Consider the following 20,718-nt stretch of genomic DNA (forward strand, 5'->3'; position numbering starts at 1 on the left):
GAAATCCAAGCACGGGGGCCCCAGGGTGGCTCATTCGGTTGAGTGTCCAACTCTTGATTTCAGCTTGGGTCATGATCTCATGGTTCATGACTTTGAGCCCTGCTTCAGGATCTGTGCTGACATGGAGGAGCCTGCTTGGGATTTTCTCTCTCTGTCTCTGTCTCTGTGTTTCTCTCTCAAAAAAAAAAAAAAATTCAAGAACCAAAATTCATAGATAATTGGGTACTTGAGTCTAGAGCTCAGGGGGAAAATTTCTGACTGGAGATAGAAATTTGTAGTCACTAGCATATAAATAGTGCTGAATGGCATAAGAATAGATATGTTATGGGGCACCTGGGTGTCCCTGTCCTATGAGCTTCTGACTCTTGATTTTGGCTCAGATCATGACCAAGGTCTTGGGATCAAGCCCTGCATTGGGCTCTGTATTGAGTGGGGAGCCAGCTTAAGATCCTCTCTCTCCCTCTTCCCCTTTCCCTTGCTCATTTTCTCTTTCTCTCAAAAAAATAAAAATAAAAAAAAAATAAAAGAAAAAGATACTTTGCTAGATAGAAGGCATAGAGGTGACAAGTGGTCCTGGTTTGAATCCAAGGACCTCCAGGAGGTACATGTTTGAGAGAAAGGAAGAGGGAGCAGAGAGATAAGGAAAACCTGGAGAAGATGATGTCTTAGGAGCCAGGGGAGGGTAGTGTTTCAAGGAGGGAATGGTCCATGGGGACTCCTACTGAGAGGCAGCTCATGTTAAAACTGGGAGGAAAAAAAAAAGTTTGGGGTGTGAGGCAAGGGAAGGTAGAAGAAACATACATCTTGTTTTGTAGCTTTGACTTGGGAATGAGCTAAGTGTTTTACATAAATGCAAACCTACGTTAAAATTTAAAAATGATTGTGCCTGTAGTTAATAACGTATTATGCATCTAAAAAGTTAAAAGGGTAAAAACTCATGTGTTCTTAACGCAATAAACAACAAAAACCCTTAAAGATAGAAAAAGTAATTATGTATCCTGCCTTTACAAATTGAATTGTACCTCAGGATACCCGAATGATTGATATTTTACTTTGTAAAAATATTTTAGCCTTTGAATGCAGAAGAATTGCCAGATACAGAATGTGACCATTTTGCATACACTAATAAATTAAAGGATTCAGTAATTATAAATAGCTACTAACGTCACAGAGGCAGTCAGACGTTATGTACTTCTTGATGGAAGTTGATGACACCACCTAGGAGGTATTCTAGCACAAAGGAAAAAGAAAATAAAACCTTGATTCTTTTCGGCTCTGGATCTGCCGTTTTATAAGAAGTACAGGGGAGAGAGGGACCTGTTAAATGACACCACAGGAGTGCAGTCAGCAAAATCTAAACCATGGGAAACTGTATACAGGATGAATGATACTGTTTCTTCAATAAATTGCAATGAATTATAACATGGAGTAGTGAACTAAAAATTGAAGAAATATTTAAAAACGTATCAATCATTTGCAGTGTATCAATGTTATTTGCATCTTTTTCATACGAACTAAACTTTTTATGAAAACTGGGGAAATTGAGCATCCACTAGAAAGTTATTAAACAGTTGCTGTTCATTTTTTTAGATATGATGACATTGTGGTTAGGTTGAAAAAAATACCTTTTAGAGAGAGATACAGAAATTTTCATGGATGTAATGAAATGGAGCCTGGGAAGGTGGGAAGTCATCAGGGACAGAGGAAACTTGAATGACCATGAATTGATAATGGCAGCTGGATCACTGTCTTTTCTATTTTTGTCTAGATTTGGAATTTTCCATTTCTTTAAAAAATGACTATTCTCTATCAAGAATTACTAGATATGATTTTGGTGTTATTATGCATAGTTCTACATTCTGAGAATAGTCAATTTTGAGAGTATTCAGATAAAATCAGTGGCAGAGCACTTAAATGCTTTGAATTGCATTGCACTGTCTCTTACAGTGTCTACTCCCCACTACTCCAAGGAGTTTAGGATGGACATGGCATCACCAATACTTGAAGTACCGTGTTCTGTGGTTTCTATGTTGTTATTACTCATGTAGGTAGGAAGCTGGAAAGAGGAAACACCATGTCCTTAGTTTAAAACTGAACCTATAGATTTGTATGTAAACCATTATGTAAATGAGGATTTCTGAATGAGTACCATTTTATTTCTCTTTTAGTGGACTGAATGATTTTAAAAAATATGTATATTATTATGCACACAGACAAACACACAGTTGACATAGGTTTCTGTAGTGATTTGTGTTCTGGGAGAAAAATGGGTTTTGCTTTGGTCACATATCTGGTATTAGAAAATTAAATATGAGAACACTTAGAAAAAAAGCTACGTGGTAAGTTTTTGTTTGCTACTCCTAAAATGTCAGGGGAAGCATATTTTCTTGGAAGAAGGTACCATTTGGACTCCTAGGAGTGCTGACTTAGGAAGTCTTTGCAGAACTTATCTTATTATTGAGCTAGTATCTGTTGGAACTATTGATTTGCCCTATGTGAGATTGTGTGTTATGATATGCACATCTCCTGTTTACAAAGTTTGTTTCTGAACATTAGTTACAGTCACACGTAAAGTTGAAGATCGTAAAAGGAGTCAAAAGGAGTGAGAATCTAAAAAGTGAAATGAAACCAACTAGATATTTGTGGACTTTAGTGAGAAGTGTTCCTCTGTGTTAAATGTTCTGTTGTGCAGAGGACGGGTACCCCATAATCCATTACCCTCAGACCGGGCATCAGGCCATCAGGCTGCCGTGTTTTGAAATTTTTCTTCGATGATAACTGGGTCTTTTTGATGGTTGTGTTTCGTTCTTTTAAACAGATTTTCCCTTTTGACATACTTTTTGTTTTGCTAGTCAAAATAAGTTTTCTTTCTTTCTTTGTTTTTTTTCTAAACCTATTCCTCTGGGCTCAATCTACCTCAAAAAAAATTAAATTGTATTCCTTCTGTTTAAGTCATCATTAAGTATAAATGCAAATGGAAAATCCATTTACATTCCTAAATTGTTGCTGATGTTTCTAAGGGATTTAATGGAAAAGAAAGAAGAACACGGCTTGATTTTTATTATATTCAAGAGACCCCAATAGCTTTCAGAAGTAGAAAATGAATTTCTACCAAGATTTGTAATACTCACTATTTTCCATGAGTTACTGTGTTCTGTATTCTAGACCCCTTTATGTAAACAAAAGTGTTCATTAAGAAGACTTTTTTTAAGCTATGTATGCACTTTGATTTTTTAAAAATTTTAATGTTTGTTTATTTTTTGAGAGAGGCAGAGCGTAAGCAAGGGAGGGCCAGAGAGAGAGGGAGATACAGAACCCAGAGCAGGCTCCAGGCTTCGCGCTGTCAGCACAGAGCCCGACATGGGGCTCAAACCCACACACCAGATCATGACCTGAGCTGAAGTCGGACGCTTAACCAACTGAGCCACCTAGGTACCCCTGCACTTTGATTTTTAGTACTTAGAGTGTAGTTAATAAACTGTCGGGGAAAACTTCAGTGTGACTTTTTCCTTTTTTCAGATTTGAAAGGAAATATTAAGATTCTGTTAGATAAATGTATGAACAATACCAATAGCTCTTAAATTGTTGGAGTAGTTGCAAACAGCTTTATGTAATAAGGATCTATTGATCAGACTCTAATTTCGCTGAGGCTTATATTTGAACAATATTTAGGAGATTATTGACTATTTATTGCCAGTTTGCATGTAGGTAGAGGAAAGGATGGAAATGGTTATTTAAAAATATTTGTTGTGTCAAAGCATTTTCTGTGGGTGGTCTCTGTTCACATATTCCTACCTTCTTAGTCTAGTCTCTTTGTTTATTAACTTACATTATTGAGAGAGAAATCTCATGGTTCAGTTCAGTTTATGGATTGTGTCTCTCTGACGGAGGTAACTTTGTGGCTTTATTCCTGTTCCAGAATGGGGACATCTTATTGGATAGGGTTGACTTTCAAGGGCTGTAGGTAGGGATGGTCAAGCCTATAGCTGGTAGAATCCAAAGTATCCAGAATCCAATATAGGTCTGGAGCTGTGCAAGAAGGCACAGTTCTAATGAGTTAGTATTCTTTGTTTTAGAAAGCTACATTTGAAGTAATTGATTGCTTTTTAATTGAAATGGAGTAAGATGTCCTGTATAGGACATTCCCTAGTTTTCTGAAATGTACTTGACCATGTTCTAGCCAGGTTCTAACCTCTTAGCAGTAGGCTGGCATGGCCACACTCTTCATTTTGGGAGGTGATTTATCAAAGGGTAGTACATGGATGACTGTATCAGAGGATGGGAACCAGGTGGGACCTTAGAAATCCTCCAGAACGGGGATTATAGGTGGGGATTGATGAGTGGGTTTCAGGGAGGTGGGTGGTGACCCACCTCCCCATACTCACACATGAGTTGTTAAGCATGGGTCTAATTTGGTTTTTTTTGGCAAGAAAAGCTTCTGGGTATTTCATTACAAATGTGACTAGGAAAGGTTAGAATCACTATAAACCCAGCTCTTTGATGTTACAGATGATGAAACTAAGGCCCAGAGAGATGAGAAGCCATAGTTGAAATCATTTTTCTGAGTCATCAGAAAAATCTGGATTAGGATCTACATTTCTGTTACTCCTTGTTCATTGTTTCTACAGACACATTGACTTTATAGATCATTATGTAAAATGTGGCTTCCTAAATTTAGTTCTTTTAGACCGTCAAGTGGAAGGGAAAAAAGTTACACTAGTTTCGCAGAATGAAGAGCAAAGATCATGACTAGGCCAATGTTAGTTTAATATGATGAACACTGAGCTAGGAGTGGTGGACTGTTGGGAGTTACAGGGTATTTATTTCAGTTCGATGCTTTTCAAATACGTGTTCACTATCCCAGCCAGTGGAACATGGTTAGACAAGCTGTTTGATGCTTTCACTAACTTAGTAAATGTCTGCATGTAAAGAGAGACTTGCATGCAGTTTTTTGTCCCAAGTAGTTAAGTGTCTTTTAAAAAAAAAAAAAGTTTTTTTTATGTTTATTTATTTTGAGAGAGAGTCGCATGGGAGGAGCTGAGAGAGAGAAGAGAGAGGGAGAGAAGAGAGAAAGAGAATCCCATGCAGGCTCCACATTTTCATAGTGTGGAACCTGATGCAGGGCTTGAACTCATGAACCATGAGATCATGGCCTGAGCCAAAATCAAGACTCGATTGCTTAACCGACTGAGGTATGTAGGTGCCCCTAGTTAAGAGTCTTGAAAGTGCTCTTGTAGTACTTGCTTAGGGGCCCCTTTATTGTTTAAAAAAGGAAAAGCAAATTAGGTCTAAAGTTATGGTATTTTGTACTAATAAGCCATTTGAAAGTGCTTGGAATTCCCTGGCAACCTTTGCAATTCTGCTTTGAATTTTTCACTTTTCAAATATTGATGACCTTTATTTTGTTCTTCAAATTCTAGTCCATTCCACCTTTCCTCCCCCCTCCTCCTCCTCTGGTAGGACCTTCTTCCCAGATTTGAAATTTTCTCCAACTTGGGTTTTAAAATATTTTGCAGAGAAAAATTTTCTTTATCCTTGTAAGGCTTAACATAATTGTGTTTTTGTCCTATATTGCTAATGCTTTGGTTTTACTCCAGGTTAAAATGTTCTGGAATTGGGATTGATGGCATGGAAATTAAAAGGCATTTGCTAATCATTGAAACAATGTACCTTTTTTTGTACATCTTCCTGCACCTCCTCCCCCACCCTCGCCATTGTTTGATATTCATTCTCTCTACAACATGCAGTGGATAAATCTTAAAAACCCTTCTTTCTGCCATTCAATCAGATATCTGGATAAATGATCTTTTCGGTCATTAATCATTGATAAAGGATATACTTTTTAAAGTGTTCAGTGATAAATCATTTTGACGGTTTTTGGAGCCCAGGATTTATCGAGATGCCACTAGTTATAGGCAGACATCAGAAATTGAATTGTGACTGAACATACTTTTAAACTCTCAGTTATGGGCTCTGATTTTTTTTTTTAATATTAATTTATTTTTGAGGGAGAGAAAGAGAGCACAAGTGGGGGTGAGGGGAGAGAGAGGGAGGGAGGGAGAGGGAGACAGAATCTGAAGCAGGCTCTGAGCTACCCAGGTGCCCCTAGACTCTGATTTTAATCCTTTGTTTCCTTCAGGGCAGAGTCTGTGAGGGTCTCTCAGTGCCAGAAATTAGGTTCAATTGTTACCTTTAGAAATGTGACACTGGGGGCGCCTGGGTGGCTCAGTCGGTTGAGCATCCGACTTCGGCTCAGGTCATGATCTCGCAGTCCGTGAGTTCAGGCCCCGTGTTGGGCTCTGTGCTGACAGCTCAGAGCCTGGAGCCTGTTTCAGATTCTGTGTATCCCTCTCTCTCTGACCCTCCCCTGTTCATGCTCTGTCTCTGTCTCAAAAATAAATAAACATTAAAAAAAAATTTTTTTTTAAAAAGAAATGTGACACTGTAGGGTCGCCTGGGTGGCTCTGTCAGTCGAGCATCCAACTTCGGCTCGGGTCATGATGTCGCGGTTTGTGTGTTCGAGCCCTGCGTGGGGCTCTGTGCTGACAGCTCAGAGCCTGGGGCCTGCTTCGGATTCTGTGCCTCTCTCTCTGCCCCTCCCCCACTCACACTCTGTCTCTGTCTCCTTCAAAAAAAAAAATAAACATTAAAAAAAATTTAAAAATGTGACATTGTATCATTACTTGTCATTTTTGCTTATGTAGAAATAACAAAAAACATGGTGATAAAGCATAAATCCGGGGGACTTGTTCTAAAAAGTTAGTGTTATACTACTTTAGAGAATACAATGTTCATTATCTATTTTCATAGAGATAATGTTAATTTTTTTGTTCATCTGTTTGAACATCAAGTATTAGTCATTCTCCCCCTTTATTTCCCTTTTAACTCCAATTCATGGTTTGCTTATTCCTGAGCTTCACTGGATGACATCATTGGTGCCGTGAGCACTTTATGAAACCATTTATCACAGCTGTAAGAACAGGCCCCATAACTCTAGGATGCTGTAGCCCCAAGCAGCTGCCCAAGCTGACAGAAGCAAATGTCAGACTCGAGATGGACGTCCCAGTTATGTGTCAGGTCTAGGCCTAAAGCCTCTAACATTTGAAAGCTTAGCATTACCAATGTGATTGAAAATTCAAATGATGTTTAATAGAACCTTTAAATAAGGTGTCCAGTCTAGCTGTCTGTCTGAGTCATTCTTAGTAATTTGAAACTTGGATGTTTGCCCTCTATTTACAAATGTAATATAACATTGACTGATTTTTTCCAAGTATACTTAAACTGCCATCGTGAGACTCAGATTTGGGATTATGAATGTCAGTGCTTCCTCAACACATTTGTAAATGATCTTCCTATACTGCATCCCTGGCCAAGTAAGCTGCCTGTTCCTAACTTGTGTCCCCCATTCTCTTCGAAAACACTTGGATGTTTTTTAATAGTTTGTTTCCAGGATCACTTTTTGGGACATCATTTAAATATTTTGTATTTTTATAACAAATTGTAAAATCTTTTTTTTTTTCAAGTCTATTTTTATTTTTCAGAGAGAGCAAGCGGGGGAGGGGTAGAGAGGGAGACGGAATCCCAAACAGGTTCCGTGCTGTCATCGAAGAGCCCAGTGCAGGGCTTGAACTCATGAACCATGCGATGATGACCTGAGCTTAAGTCAAGAGTTGGATGGTTAACCAACTGAGCCATGCAGGTGCCCCACAAATTGTAAAATCTTTAAAGAAATGGTGAGTTGGAAGAGCCCTCTCAAAAACTGGTTATTCAGACCTCTGATTCACCCTCTGTCCCCATTCCTGAACAGCTTCCCTGTGTCCTTGAGTTCAGTACCTAAACAATTTCAAAATGGCTAATAAAACATTTTTACCAAATGACTTAGCTTTTGTTTCTTTGGATTTTTAAAAAAAGTTTAATATCTATTTTTTTCACTTTTATGTATACTGAAGTTTGAAAGTTACCATACATGTTTTGCATAGATCAACCATTCATGAAAGAGAAATTCCATAGAATTATCTGCACTTTTAAAATAAGGAATGAAAGTTGAAATCGTTTAAATAATCTAACTGGCCTAAATGGTATATAGTTTGAGTACTTAGTGTCTGTGTAACCAGGCAAAATTCATATGGCTTAGGGATGATGGGTTTCAGGCTCCCTTACTGTAGCACAGGAAGCAGAGGCCCATTAGATGCTCCCACATGGCTAACTTCTGTGTCTGTTGCCACTGGTGGGCTATAATTGCTTTTTGAGAATTTACTAGACCATTCATTTTTCATGCCTCTGCCTTTGCTATCTTAAACATGAAGGGAAAAGGCTGAGTTTTTGAGTTGAACTTTAGAAATAATACAGGTCAAGGTAGGAATTCGAGCTAAGTCTAATAACCTTCACCTTAATTACACCTGGTAAGACATTTGCATATTGATGTTCTGCACTTTGAGGGAAATGTCTGCCTTTTAGTGGTTAATGTAATGTGTGTGTGTGTGTGTGTGTGTGTGTGTGTGTCTGTGTGTGAGAGAGAGAGAGAGAGAGAGAGACAGAGAGAGAGAATTACACTTAGTATTTACATGCTGTTTCAGAGTTGGTGGCAATGTGGTGACTTTGGCCATAATATTTCTGGAAATCTTAATCCTGACGCTGCTTTTTGTTATAAGTCCATGGCATTTTAAGGAAGCTTTCCTTGGTTATTTTTACTACAGTTTGCTGTGCTATGATTAGAACAAGAAGATCTGGGAAAGTTGAAGTTGACATGGCAGAGATTCAGCTAAGCGGAGAAAATATTTGGTGAAAAAAGAATCAAATATACAGGATACCCGAGAGTAAAGTCCAGCAGAAGCAAGAAAATAAAACAGGGTGCCTGTGTTATGTCTCCTCCACAGTTTATATTTTGGTTTTTATACCAGGAATGCCTTAGGTGTATATTTAAACAGGAGGAGAAAGTAACAGCTTAGTGATTTAACTTACTTTTCTTTTAAAAAATGAAATGATTATATCCTGTCTGTGGCATTCCTATGGAGTTTTTATACAAGTCACTGAAGAAAATGGTCTTGTTAATTTTAATATTTCATTGCAGGCTAACAATCTCAGAAGAAGAGATTGGTGCTTGATGGAAGTGTATCCTGAGATATTTTTAAATGAAAGCCTTGTCAAATATTTTATTTTCCTTCTGTGTTTCGGTATTCAAATTGTCACCTAGTGGGATGACTGTAGTGTAGTTGATTTACCAACGTGGCTAAAATGAAGTTGCTTTTTACCTTATTTGCAGGATAGTCATACGTGTAGAATTAATTCTAAAGCAAAAATCTTACAGTAAGAGTTGTATGAATCGGGACACCCGAAATTAAAAGATTAAGTTTTAGAATACCTTTATTATTTCATTTTTCCAGTTAAAATTGCTTTTCTGGCTGGGTAATTTAGTCATACCTTCCAAATTGTAATAGGGTTTATACTTGGGTTTCAAAAAATATATAAAGAATGTGGTGTTCTCCACGTATGCATGTTCTCTCCGGTTGGGAGTACAGGGTGTTCTTTGCTTTTGTGATGCAGTGTTTCCTGGAAGTCCTGGCTGCAATACTGTGTTAATTCACTTGGATGCCATACCAGTTATATAGACGGTACTTGGGCATAGCTGCTCTTGGGAAATGCTGACTGACCTCGAGCTGCTGAGTTTTGTTTCTGGGACGTGTTCAGGGTTGTCTGGCAGGTACATGGATAAAGCATCAAAGAAGAGGTGGGGACAGTCGCAGTATCAAGGTCTGAGCACAGGTTGGAGCAGAGGCTGTGCTTATCCATGGGGTTGTATAGAATAAGATCTGTACCCTCACTGGGTGTAGGGGGAGCAGCAGTGGGCTGTCCCCTCACCCAGTTGGTGTTTCAGGGCCAGCTCTGCTGCATTTTGATCCAGACGCCTGGCCAGTCCTGCTCACTTTTCCTGCATAATCTTTCTTTGTCCATTCTTGCAGCTTTCCTCATTACTTAGCAGTTAGTTTCTTCTCATTGAACTGTTGGAGTCATCTCAGCTCAGAGGTCACGTCCACTGGGAAGCCTTCTTGGATCCCGTGGACTGGCCTGGGTGCCTCTTCGCTGTGCCCTTGTCCCTTCCCTAGACTGTAATGGCCTGCGAGCTCCCCTGTTCCTCCCACTAGTCTTGAGGGCATCACGTGCTTCTCTCATTTTCAGTGCTAAATCCTCAGCGCCTGGGAGGGCTAAATAAATTCCTGCTCAGTGTGCTTTTCAGGCTGTCCTCCTTATGCTTCCTGAAGTCCTTAGTGCTCCTGGTTCCCTGTGCTGTTGGAGCGTGTCATTTTTCTCCGTTGCTCACTGCTTGCCCATCACCATGTCACTTTCAGGGCCTGTCCCAAGTTAGTGTTTTTGTTTTGTTTTTACATGCCAGCCTTTCCTTGTCTGATAGTCGAATTGAACGAACTCTAGTTTACCATGTGTTTTAGTCACTCATTGCCACAATGATGTGGGATAAGTAACTCTCATAAATCAGCTTATTCAGTCAGGGTTTGTGCTTGGACTTGGGTTCTCTTGGGTGACTGTGGATTGGCTGGTCTAGGCTGGGGGATACTGGTGGCCCTGCCTCGAGCCATGAGTTAGGCTTGGGTATGCTGCATAAGTGTTCGTTTTGGGGTCCCAGGCTGAAATGGGCCAGGAAGCATTTCTAAGGGTGAGAGAATACTAACCCGTTCTCTGGAAGAGAAGGTAAGCCCTGATTGGTAGCATTTGCCCATTTCTGTGGTGTATATACTCCCGTCATGGCTGATTTCAAGCACCCAGTATGACGTCACCAGGAAGAGCTGCCCAAATAGCACACCATTATATGCTATTTCTCATCATACGGGTACAGCAGACAACCTCAAAAACACATGTAATAGTAATAAAGTATTTAGGAAGTTAGGAGGTTCAGTACTTTGGTTTTTAACATAATTTATTTTTAAGTTGATATAACTTAATTTTTATTAGAGGGTTTAACAACTGACCTATAAATTTGTGTGACAGAGAGTGTGAGTGTGCAAGCACCCGAGTGGGGGAGGGGCAAAGAGGAAGAGACAGAATCCCAAACAGGCTCCGCCTGCGAAAATTTAAGTTTCCCCGAGGTTAACACGAATACCTGATGTGCCAGAAAGATCAGAACTGGCACCTTGTCACTTCTCTACACATTCTGTTGGTCAAAGCATGTCTTAGGGCAGAGCTCAAAGTCAGTGGAAGGGGCAGCACACTGTGTCTGGAGGGAGGATGTGCACAGTCACACGGGACAGGGGTGGGACGTAGGGGGCAAAGAGTTGGTGCCTGTGACTCAGTCCACCACACACATTACCTCCTGGCCATGTTACATGTGGCGATGATATCTGTGTTAACCCTCTCTTTGAAAAGTTTAAAGCGTGCTTCTTATGGGAGAACCTGGGATATAAATTCTGTTAGCAGATTTGCTTAACATAATTTTAAGTGCCATACAGTCTAAGAGCTGTAACTCAGGAAAAATTTGGGATTATAAAATGAAATCTTAGTTTTTCTGTATGTTGTGAGGTTTGGTATTTCCTTGTAGATTGCTTCTTTATCATTCAGAATCTTCTTCTATGCTTAGTTTTCTCTAAAGACTTTTGTCTGATATTAATGTTCACTCTTAATCTCCCTTTATATTTTGGCCCTGTGTGTCCCAAGTAGTACTTACACCTTTGTAATATATTTGCTAAAGTTTTTCTTTTCTTTTCTTTTCTTTTTTTTTCTGATGGTTGATTGACTAATTTGGGATATGAATCGTGATTTTCCACTGATGAGTTAATTACATAAATTTCAGATCACTGAAATTTATTAGATAAATATTAGATCATTGGATAAAAATAGATTACTTTTGTGTAAAACAAGGAACTTCTTAGAAGGAGTTTAAAAAAAAGCCCTCTTTACTATTGTGCCAGTTAGAATTAAAAAAAATTTTTTTAAATATTTATTTTTGAGAGAGAGGGCGCATGCACGCGCACAAGTGGGGGAGGGGCAGAGATAGAAGGAGACACAGAATCTGAAGCAGGCTCCTGGCTCTGAGCTGTCAGCACAGAGCCTGACAGGGGGGCTCAAATTCACGAGCCATGAGATCATGACCTGAGTCAAAGTCAGACGCGTAACCAACTGAGGCACCCAGGCGCCCTTAGAATTTTTTTAAACCTTAAATAATATATTTGATGTGCATTTACATCACTGTGTTGTCTCTTGGTGTACAACCAATTATCCCCACATTAGCAACTTAAAATTTGAGCATTTATTATCTTACACTTTCTGGTAATCAGGAATTGGAGTGTGGCTTAGCTAGGTGCCAGGATTTTCATAAGATTACAGTTGAAGTGTCAGCCAGGCCTGTGATCTCACCAGAATCCTAAACCGGAAGGGGAGCCACTTTGTAGCTTATTCACGGACTTGGTGGCAGGATTCAGTACCTGGTGGTTGTTGGACTGAGGGCCTCACTTCCTCACTGGGTTTGGGCCAGAGACCTCTTTCCGTTCCTTGCTACATGGGACTTCTCCATTGGGGATGAAAGTCACAGTCTTTTTATCACATGATCTTGGAAGTAATAACCATGATGTTTGCCACGTTGTCTTCATTAGGAGCCAGTCAGTAGGTCCAGCCCATGTTTAAGGGGATAAATTACACAAGGGGATGAATAGGAGGAGGTGGTGATTGTTGGTGGCTATTTTAGTGGCTTGCTTACAACAACGATATTGTTGTATCTGGCACCCTGTAAAATTCCCACTTTGAAGATACAGAAGTAAGGGATTGGAGAGATTAAATTTTTTGTTTCAAGGCCAGGATGCCAGCATACACTGCGACTGGTTCTTCAGCTTGGAACCTTTTCCCAAAAAACAATGAGGTCTAAGTGATGCTCGGATGCAAACGGCATGAAGGACGTGTTCATTGTACCATATCACCCTGTATGGTGTCATTTATAAAATCAGTATTGCATAGATATGTGTCCTGATGAATGATGGAATACTAATCTTAGTACCACATTCTTAGCTCTTTCTGGTCTTGTTTTCTTTGTATGCATTTCCTTAGCTACAAAAATACGGTATAATATGAGAAACACATTTAAATAGTTTTCGAGTTTGGGGTGCCTGGGTGGCTCAGTTGGGTAAGCGTCCAACTCTTGATCACAGATTGAGCCCTGTATTTGGTTCCATGCTGACAGTGCGGAGCCTGCTTGGGGTTCTGTCTCTTCGTCTTTGCCCCTCCCCGACTTGTGTGCTTGCACGCTCACACACTCTCTCTCTCTTTGAAAATAAATGGAAAAAAAACATAGCTTTCAAGCTTGAAAATCATCTGTCAGCTTAGATAATTTCTATTGCTCCAAGCTTTTAAAAAATGGTTGATCTCCGTTGCCTGAATCAGAACAATAAAGTAATAAAACTAATTCATTGACAAAGCAGTTACAATTAGATTGTCTTTATTTCCAGAAACTCTGATAAAAATCCGTATGTATCCATTTATCTATCTAAATATCCATGGTGCCTAAGAAACAGAATTCAGTCTTGAATGCGGCCTGAGAGATAATGACCTAGTTGTTTGTTTTTTTGACAGATAGTTGGTTCTTTGGTCCTAGTAGGTCTTAAGAGTCTACTTCCCTGAGTGTCTGTCTTTCTTTCTTTCTTTCTTTCTTTCTTTCTTTCTTTCTTTCTTTCTTTCTTAATGATGTGTTTACTTTTGGTGATTTGTTCATAAACTAGGACTGCTTTTCACTTTGTTTCGGTTCTTTGAAACGATTTCTTTAAGGCAAACTTTTATTTTAGGCAAGTATTACCGTTGCTTGCTTCACTCTTTGGAATACCAGCTTTGTCTTGTCAGGGTGGATCCTGATGCTTTGAGAGGCCACGTGGCTCTGTTCTTTAGCACATCTTCTGGGAGTACTGTGTGTAGTACTCTATGGTTGTTCAAAGGGCAGAGCTGTGCTAGACCCATACTAGAGTCTGAGTTGCTCATTCTGAAGATCAACCTCATTGAACTGGTGTCAAGAGTTAACAGTCGGTATAAGGACTGAGAGTTGTCACTAACACTCCTCTTTGGGTCTCATCTCCCAGGGATGTAGTATACATTGATCTGAGGCCAAGAATACATGTTAATTCCTAACCCCACCAAAACCCAGTGATTTCTTCCTTTTGGCTGTTGTTCTCCTTCTCTGTGGTAGAGGTGGCAGTTGTGGGAACTTGGGCGTTTTCAGTATTTGTCACTTGTCTGTTCTCACTGTTGTTGCCCTAGTGACCAACAAATCTTTGTTGGTTTCTTGTCTCTTGTCCTTGGTTTGGTACGTGGTTGACTGTAACTAGTAGGCTAATTTTCTCCCGTTGCCAGCGTCATACTCCGCACCAAACCTGTACAGGTTTTCTTGACCATGACATCAAATATAACAACTTCTTCGTTGCAGTCAGGGCCCTTCCTAACCTGGCATTTGATCCACTGTTTCCAGCTCCCTAGCCACTGTCCTGAGCAGCATGAGTCTGCGGGTCGTTTCTTCACAGGCCAGGTTTATTCACATCTCCTTCCTTGGCTTGTGCTTCGCCAGCTTCCTCTCACTGTGGCATGCCATCTGCTCTCTTTCCCAGCCCGGATTTAATCCATCCACCAAACACCAGCACGGGGGCTTCATCCATGTGACTTTGTCTGATGGCTGTGGTTGTTCATTCAGCTCTTCCAATCCTGATTCCTTTCCTATTGGGTGCTTATAATCTATAGCACACCTTTTCTGTATTTTTCTCATGATAGTGTGTCTTGTGCTTCGAATGAATTGTAAGTTTATGAAATTCTAACCTTCCCAAACAATATGGGTCCTAAATGGTAAGTTCCATAATGGAGGACCCTGTCTGTTGTTGCCCCCCCCCACCCCCATAGGGCCTGACTGAAGCACATAAGCATCTCAGGTTCCATTAAAGGATTCAGCACATGCATAGTGAATACTTTTTGTTTTGCGAGACACTGTACTAGATATTTGTCCTCGATTGATGAATGGATGAATGAAGTGTCTGTCCTCATGGGGCTTGCAGTCTGGTCAGGGAGGCAAGCATTAAATAAATAATGTCGTAAATGCTATGAAGGAAATGGTGTACTGTGTAACGAAGAGTAGGGGGACTTGGCATGGAACTGTCATGAGAGATTCTCTGGGAGATCATGTTTAATAAAGTACTGATGTTAAAGGTCTGTATAAAAAGTAGAAATACAGGATAATTCTCCACTAGGCATCCAGAAGGGAGAGTAGTATCCATTAAACATCCTGGACCGTTAACTCTTTTTGAAAAGACAACCTGAAGGGCGCCTGGGTGGCTCAGTCGGTGGGGCATCTGACTTTAGCTCAAGTCACGATCTCACAGGTTGTGGGCTCAAGCCCTGCATCGGGCTCGGAGCTGCTGTCAGCTCAGAGCCTGGAGCCTGCTTTGGATCCTGTGTCTGCCTTTCATTCTGTCCCTCCCCAACTCATGGTGTGTTTTTCTCTCTCTCTCAAAAATGAATAAACATTGAAAAGATTTAAAAAAAAAATAAAAAGGCAACCTGAGGTGGTTTGATTCTAAAGGACTGTGCTTGCTACGGGGTAGGTAATCTCTCAAGGACTGTGTTTGCTGAGGGGTAGGTAATCTCTCAGGAACTTCGTGAAGGGACTGAGGACCCAGTAATGGTGATGGGGTGGTCAGAGAGGAGAGGAAGGGGACCTGAGGACAAGTGCTGCAGAAGGTGCCTCCTGGCAACTGTTGACAGAGAGAAGAGATGAAGAGGAGAGAGAAAGGTTCAGGCGGCAATGGAGATGGGAAAAAAATTAAAGGTTTAATTGTAGAATTACTCTTTCAGTACAAATTAAGTAGCAGAGGTAGAAATGGATAGAGGAAAGAATAACTTAATCATTGTATCAACATACCATTTTATTGGAACAAATACATTTTCATGTTGCTGGTAGGTGGGTTTATTCACAATTATTTATTTATTTATGTATTTTTTAAAGCCGGAAACCAGATTCAGCAGAGAGACGAGAGAATCACAAAATTAAATGTGGACAGTCTGGATTGCTAGTATGTGCTTTCTCTTGATTTAAGATGTTTAGTGACTAAGCGAATACTTCATGATTTCCTTTCATTTAGTTTTTAAAGGAATTTCTAAACAAATTCTGGTCTGTCCACTTCGTTGCATTGATCTGATGGGTTTTGATGAAAATCTATAGAACGAGTTATAATGGTGTATTTTTCAATAGCAATGATAACCGCTAGTATTTATTGAGTACTTTACTAAATGCTAGGCCTTGAGCTGATTTGTTACTTGATTTAACCTTCACCACCAACAGTCACACTGTGAGGCAGACAATGCTTTCAGTCCTTTGAGTCAGCTCAGACATTTTGCAATATAATTGAAGTTTTGGAACGTTGTTGTTAAACAACTGAAGGCCTAAAACTGCCTTCAGTGTTAGGGTATTAACGATTTCGTTAGAAGATTGCCACGTTTTAAAAATACTCGTCTTAGGGGCGCCTGGATGGCTCAGTCAATCGAGTGTCTGACTCCAGTTCAGGTCATGATCTCACGGTTCATGAGTTTGAGGCCCACATCGGGCTGTCTGCCGTCAGTGCAGAGCCTGCTTTGGGATCCTCTGGCTCCCTCTCTCTCTGACCCTCCCCTGCTAGCGCTTGGTCTCGCTCTTTCAAAAATAAATAAACATTAAAAAATAATAAATAAAAATAAAAATACCTCTTAAATTTAGAAGTCGTGGAACTTTGAGAGAAAAATAGGCTTGAGCATATTGTAGTTGCAGGGGCTGACGGGACCGGGAAGCCAACTGGATTTATTTAAGTTCTGTAGCTAGGTGGTGGCCAAGCTGGAACTAGAATCCAGGAATTTACTTCCCAGTCCATGTTAAAGAAGGTAAAGAGACCATTTTAGACCAAGTTGCTAAGAAGAGCAGTGAGCAGTAAACGTGGATATGAAGAGATGCTCTTTCTAGGAGACAAATTGCCAAAAACTTGATGTGAGGCAACCTTTGGTCCCAAGTTTACTTTTCAGGAAAGCTGCCTTGGTTTGGCTGCAGCCTGCCCTTGCAGCAAATGCTCAAACTAGGGTGTTCTGAGAGAGAATACAAAGAAAGCATTCCCAGTAGTTTCTCGAATCTCAAGGACCTCGTCCCCCACGTCCCAGGTTGGGACACAGGGTGCATCACTTCCCGATTATTCCATACCTCCTCGTGTGTCATAATGCGGTGTGAAGCCCCTGTGGGGTAACATTCGTGATGTGGGATTCGCTCATTAGCAAACAGGCCCAGCCAGCTGAAGTGTGGTATCCCTTTGCTGAGTCCTTTTTTTTTTTTTTTTTTTTTTTTTTAACTTAGGAAATATTTGTGGAAAATTTAAGCCCTTAGAAATTTATTGGCTTTGATAATCCACTAGTGGTGTATGAAAGTTGGGAATGCCATTTTGAAGGAGATGAGTCAAGAGCCAGGTAATGATGAAAGTGGTGCCCATGGCTTATCTGAGGCAAGAAAGGCAGTCTCGGTGAAGGCGGCCACTAATGGGCCAAACGCCTGGAGGTGAGATCTCGGGAGAAGGGGCCATCTGAGGGTAGGGGCCATCTCTGCTATGTACTTAATAATGGGCCCCTGCTCAGGGTTTGTCTTTCTTTTTTAAAAAAACCCTGAAATAGGAATGCTGTCTGTACATTATCTTTCCTAAGCTTTGTCTTCTCTAGCATATTTGCCTCAGAAATGGCCTGTTTGCTTGCTGATGAGTTTGGGAATGTTGTTAAATCCCGCTTCATTATATTCCACATTTAACCCTTTTCCATTTATTCAGTAATTGAAATAGCTTCCTGGGTATGTTCACTCTGTTTAACAGTGGAAAATAAGCTTGTGCGTATCACCCATCAGTCACAGGGTTATCTGGTCTTTTGTAATTGGGGAAGAGGAAGCCCTGAGGAATATTGATGAGAAGACAATGTGGGTGGGAGTCTAGATTGGATTGAAGAAACTCTGATAACCTCGCTTGATGAGGTTCACTGGTTTTTTCCATGTAATGGAGAGGCCATTCTCAGATAGTCTGTTTTATTAGCTAAATGAATGCTTTTTGCATTGCAAGCGCATCTTCTTGCTTATGTGACTTGACTTCATGAAAAAAGAATACCTCTCACTTTTAAAGTACTCAAATGTGTGAGGCTCACATACATTTTATAAATTACTAAATGAAATGTTTTCCTTTTCTAGTGCCTTGGAAAGGAAAAATGCTTTTGTTCATACCTGTGAGATCTAATTCTTGGTTATATAATGCATGTAAGTTCAAATATTGGATATATTGGCTTCATTTTTCCCTAAGCAAAATTGAATTTTGAGAGCTCACCTGTCTTATTTTGCATGGTGGTATCCAATATCTGTTGATTTCATGTATGTATTTTTACAGTTGTAGAGTAAATATTATTTACCATCTTTCTAAGAAGATATGTTAAGGTAAGACCCTTAAAAGAAAAATGTTTGTTCCAGAGGTTTTATAAATTATTTCTACTTTATGGACCAGCTGCTGATCACCTGCATGATACTGATCTGTCTTCACCTTTTATTAATGACTGAATTTATTTGCTATTCGTTATTGTTTGGTATTTGGATGTCCAGCCTGAATCGATAGCCTATCTAGTTTACTGGGTGACAAGCATAGATAAAAATTATTGTTGTCTTAACTGAAGACACTGTCTTACACCAAGAAGAATATCTTCAGTGTCTCTAATAGTTTAGCAATCTGCAGACTGATCACAATCAGACCATGCCCCTATACCCCTTCCCATTCTAATTGTATCCTCATAAAATAAATATAATGCTACCCTCATATTGCCTGGAGAAGAAATTACAGATTCTGTATTAATGTGCTAATATTCTGTTTCTCTCCGATTCAGTAGCAATTTTTTTCTTGAGCATCTTATAACAAAGTGAGGTCGGTATTTGTAGTCTAATTCCCCGTATACATTTCCAGTTAATCGAATTTTGCTTTTGTAAATGTATGGTCCGGAATGAAAGATGCATGTGGAAGTACTATCAGCAAGGGAAGTTTAATTTCCATTCAGCTGGAGTTCGGCTTATTTCTATATGCTCTTTCTTCCTCCTTTGCTGCCTGTCATTTTCCTTGTTAACCATGAACGTGATGGGGAATGTGCCGTGGTTACTGATGGGTATGTGGGTTCTTTGGTCTATCCCAATGTGATAGGACATAGAAACAGTTAAAAAATGGAAACCACTCCCCGCAGAAGATGGCAAAACAGAAAATAAAAGAGGAAGGTAAAAAGTTGAGGGATACTTTGTTTAAAAAAATGTCCGTAGTGCTCTTGTTTGGGGGAGTAAGTTTGTGTTAAACCAGGCAAAGAATGATTGCATTCCTATTCAGTGTCTGCCTGTGGACATTTATCTGCTGGGGACTAGAAAGCTTTGGATGATCACTTTGCATTTTCAGTGCATGGTGCTTTTGCCCTTGCTGCCCCTTGAGAACCAGCTCATCACATATGAAGAGAAGTATTTAAAAAAAAAATTTTTTTTTTAGTGTTTATTTTTGAGGGAGAGACAGAGTATAAGCAGGGGAAGGGTAGAGAGAGAGAGAGGGAGACACAGAATATGAAGCAGGTTCCAGGCTGTGAGGTATCACTACAGAGCCTGACATAGGGCTCAAACCCACAGACCACGAGATCATGACCTGAGTCGAAGCTGGATGCTCAGCTGACCGAGCCACCTAGGCGCCCCTGAAGAGAACTAGTACTTGGAATATCAGTAGTGTATTGGTAGAGCCGGAAAATAGGAATAGATGAATATAAGCTACGTTATTCCACTTTTAAAATTTGCATTATGAAAATACATAGGTTAAATGGTTGGTCTTTAGTCAGAATTGTGAGCATACCCTTGATGGTCCAGCCAACCATTGCAGGTGGGCCTGTCTAGACCAAAACAAAATGTAGTTTCGTTCTGGAGAAAACAAGGGCTCACAAAGACTGGGCTGTTTCCAACAAGATTTTATGTAAGTTTAACTGTTAATTGTAGAACGGTTATGGAGGTTTTTTTTTTTTTTTCTCTTTTTAAATCAATATCAAATTAAAGCTAAGCAAGTGGAATTGTCAAGGCAACAGCTAGCATATAGTCCTTCAAGAAAACGCTGTACTGGAAGAGAACTAGTAACTGATATTTTTAAACTGTACTTGGAGAAAAGTGGTCTTTTGTTTAAAACAAAACAAAACAAAAAGGCATTATGAACCTGCAGGGTATGGTGGGAAAAAGCCTGGTCTTTGAGTCCAGACACTGTGTCTTTTCCAGGTCCATCATTCCCTCATATTTGCATACCCCTTAGTTACCAGACAGCGTGTCCCGGCTCAGAGTGGCAGTAACAAGTAGGAGATTGTACCGCGACAGCTGCATGCAAGGTAGGTAGGTGGGAAAGCTATTCCTGTCTGGTAGCTGGGGAGTAGCCAGGCGGAGACTTGAACTCAAGTCCTCCGATTTCTAATCTGTTACCTGTGATAAACCACATTGCCATGTAGTATCCATCTCATCTGGATGTTGTAGCCTAATCAGACCACGTACATGCAAGCTAATGCTAACAGGCATTTTGAATGGCCCTGACATCCAGGATTAAAAGACGTCTAGGCCAAATGGTGAGCAAAACAACTCTTTATTTTCCCATGCAGATTGTATTTAAAGTCAACTGAGCTTTATATATGTCCTATAGGTTCTAACTTAAATGTTGA

At 40.1% G+C, this 20,718-nt stretch overlaps 1 protein-coding gene across 2 annotated transcripts in view; it reads left to right on the forward strand.

Annotated features, from left to right (window-relative positions):
* The window catches only part of MAST4 (microtubule associated serine/threonine kinase family member 4), a 562,621-nt gene that overhangs the window by 36,181 nt on the left and 505,722 nt on the right, over positions 1-20,718 (forward strand). The window lies entirely within an intron of this gene.

This window comes from Panthera tigris, chromosome A1 (assembly GCF_018350195.1).
Source record: "Panthera tigris isolate Pti1 chromosome A1, P.tigris_Pti1_mat1.1, whole genome shotgun sequence".
NCBI lineage: Eukaryota > Metazoa > Chordata > Mammalia > Carnivora > Felidae > Panthera > Panthera tigris.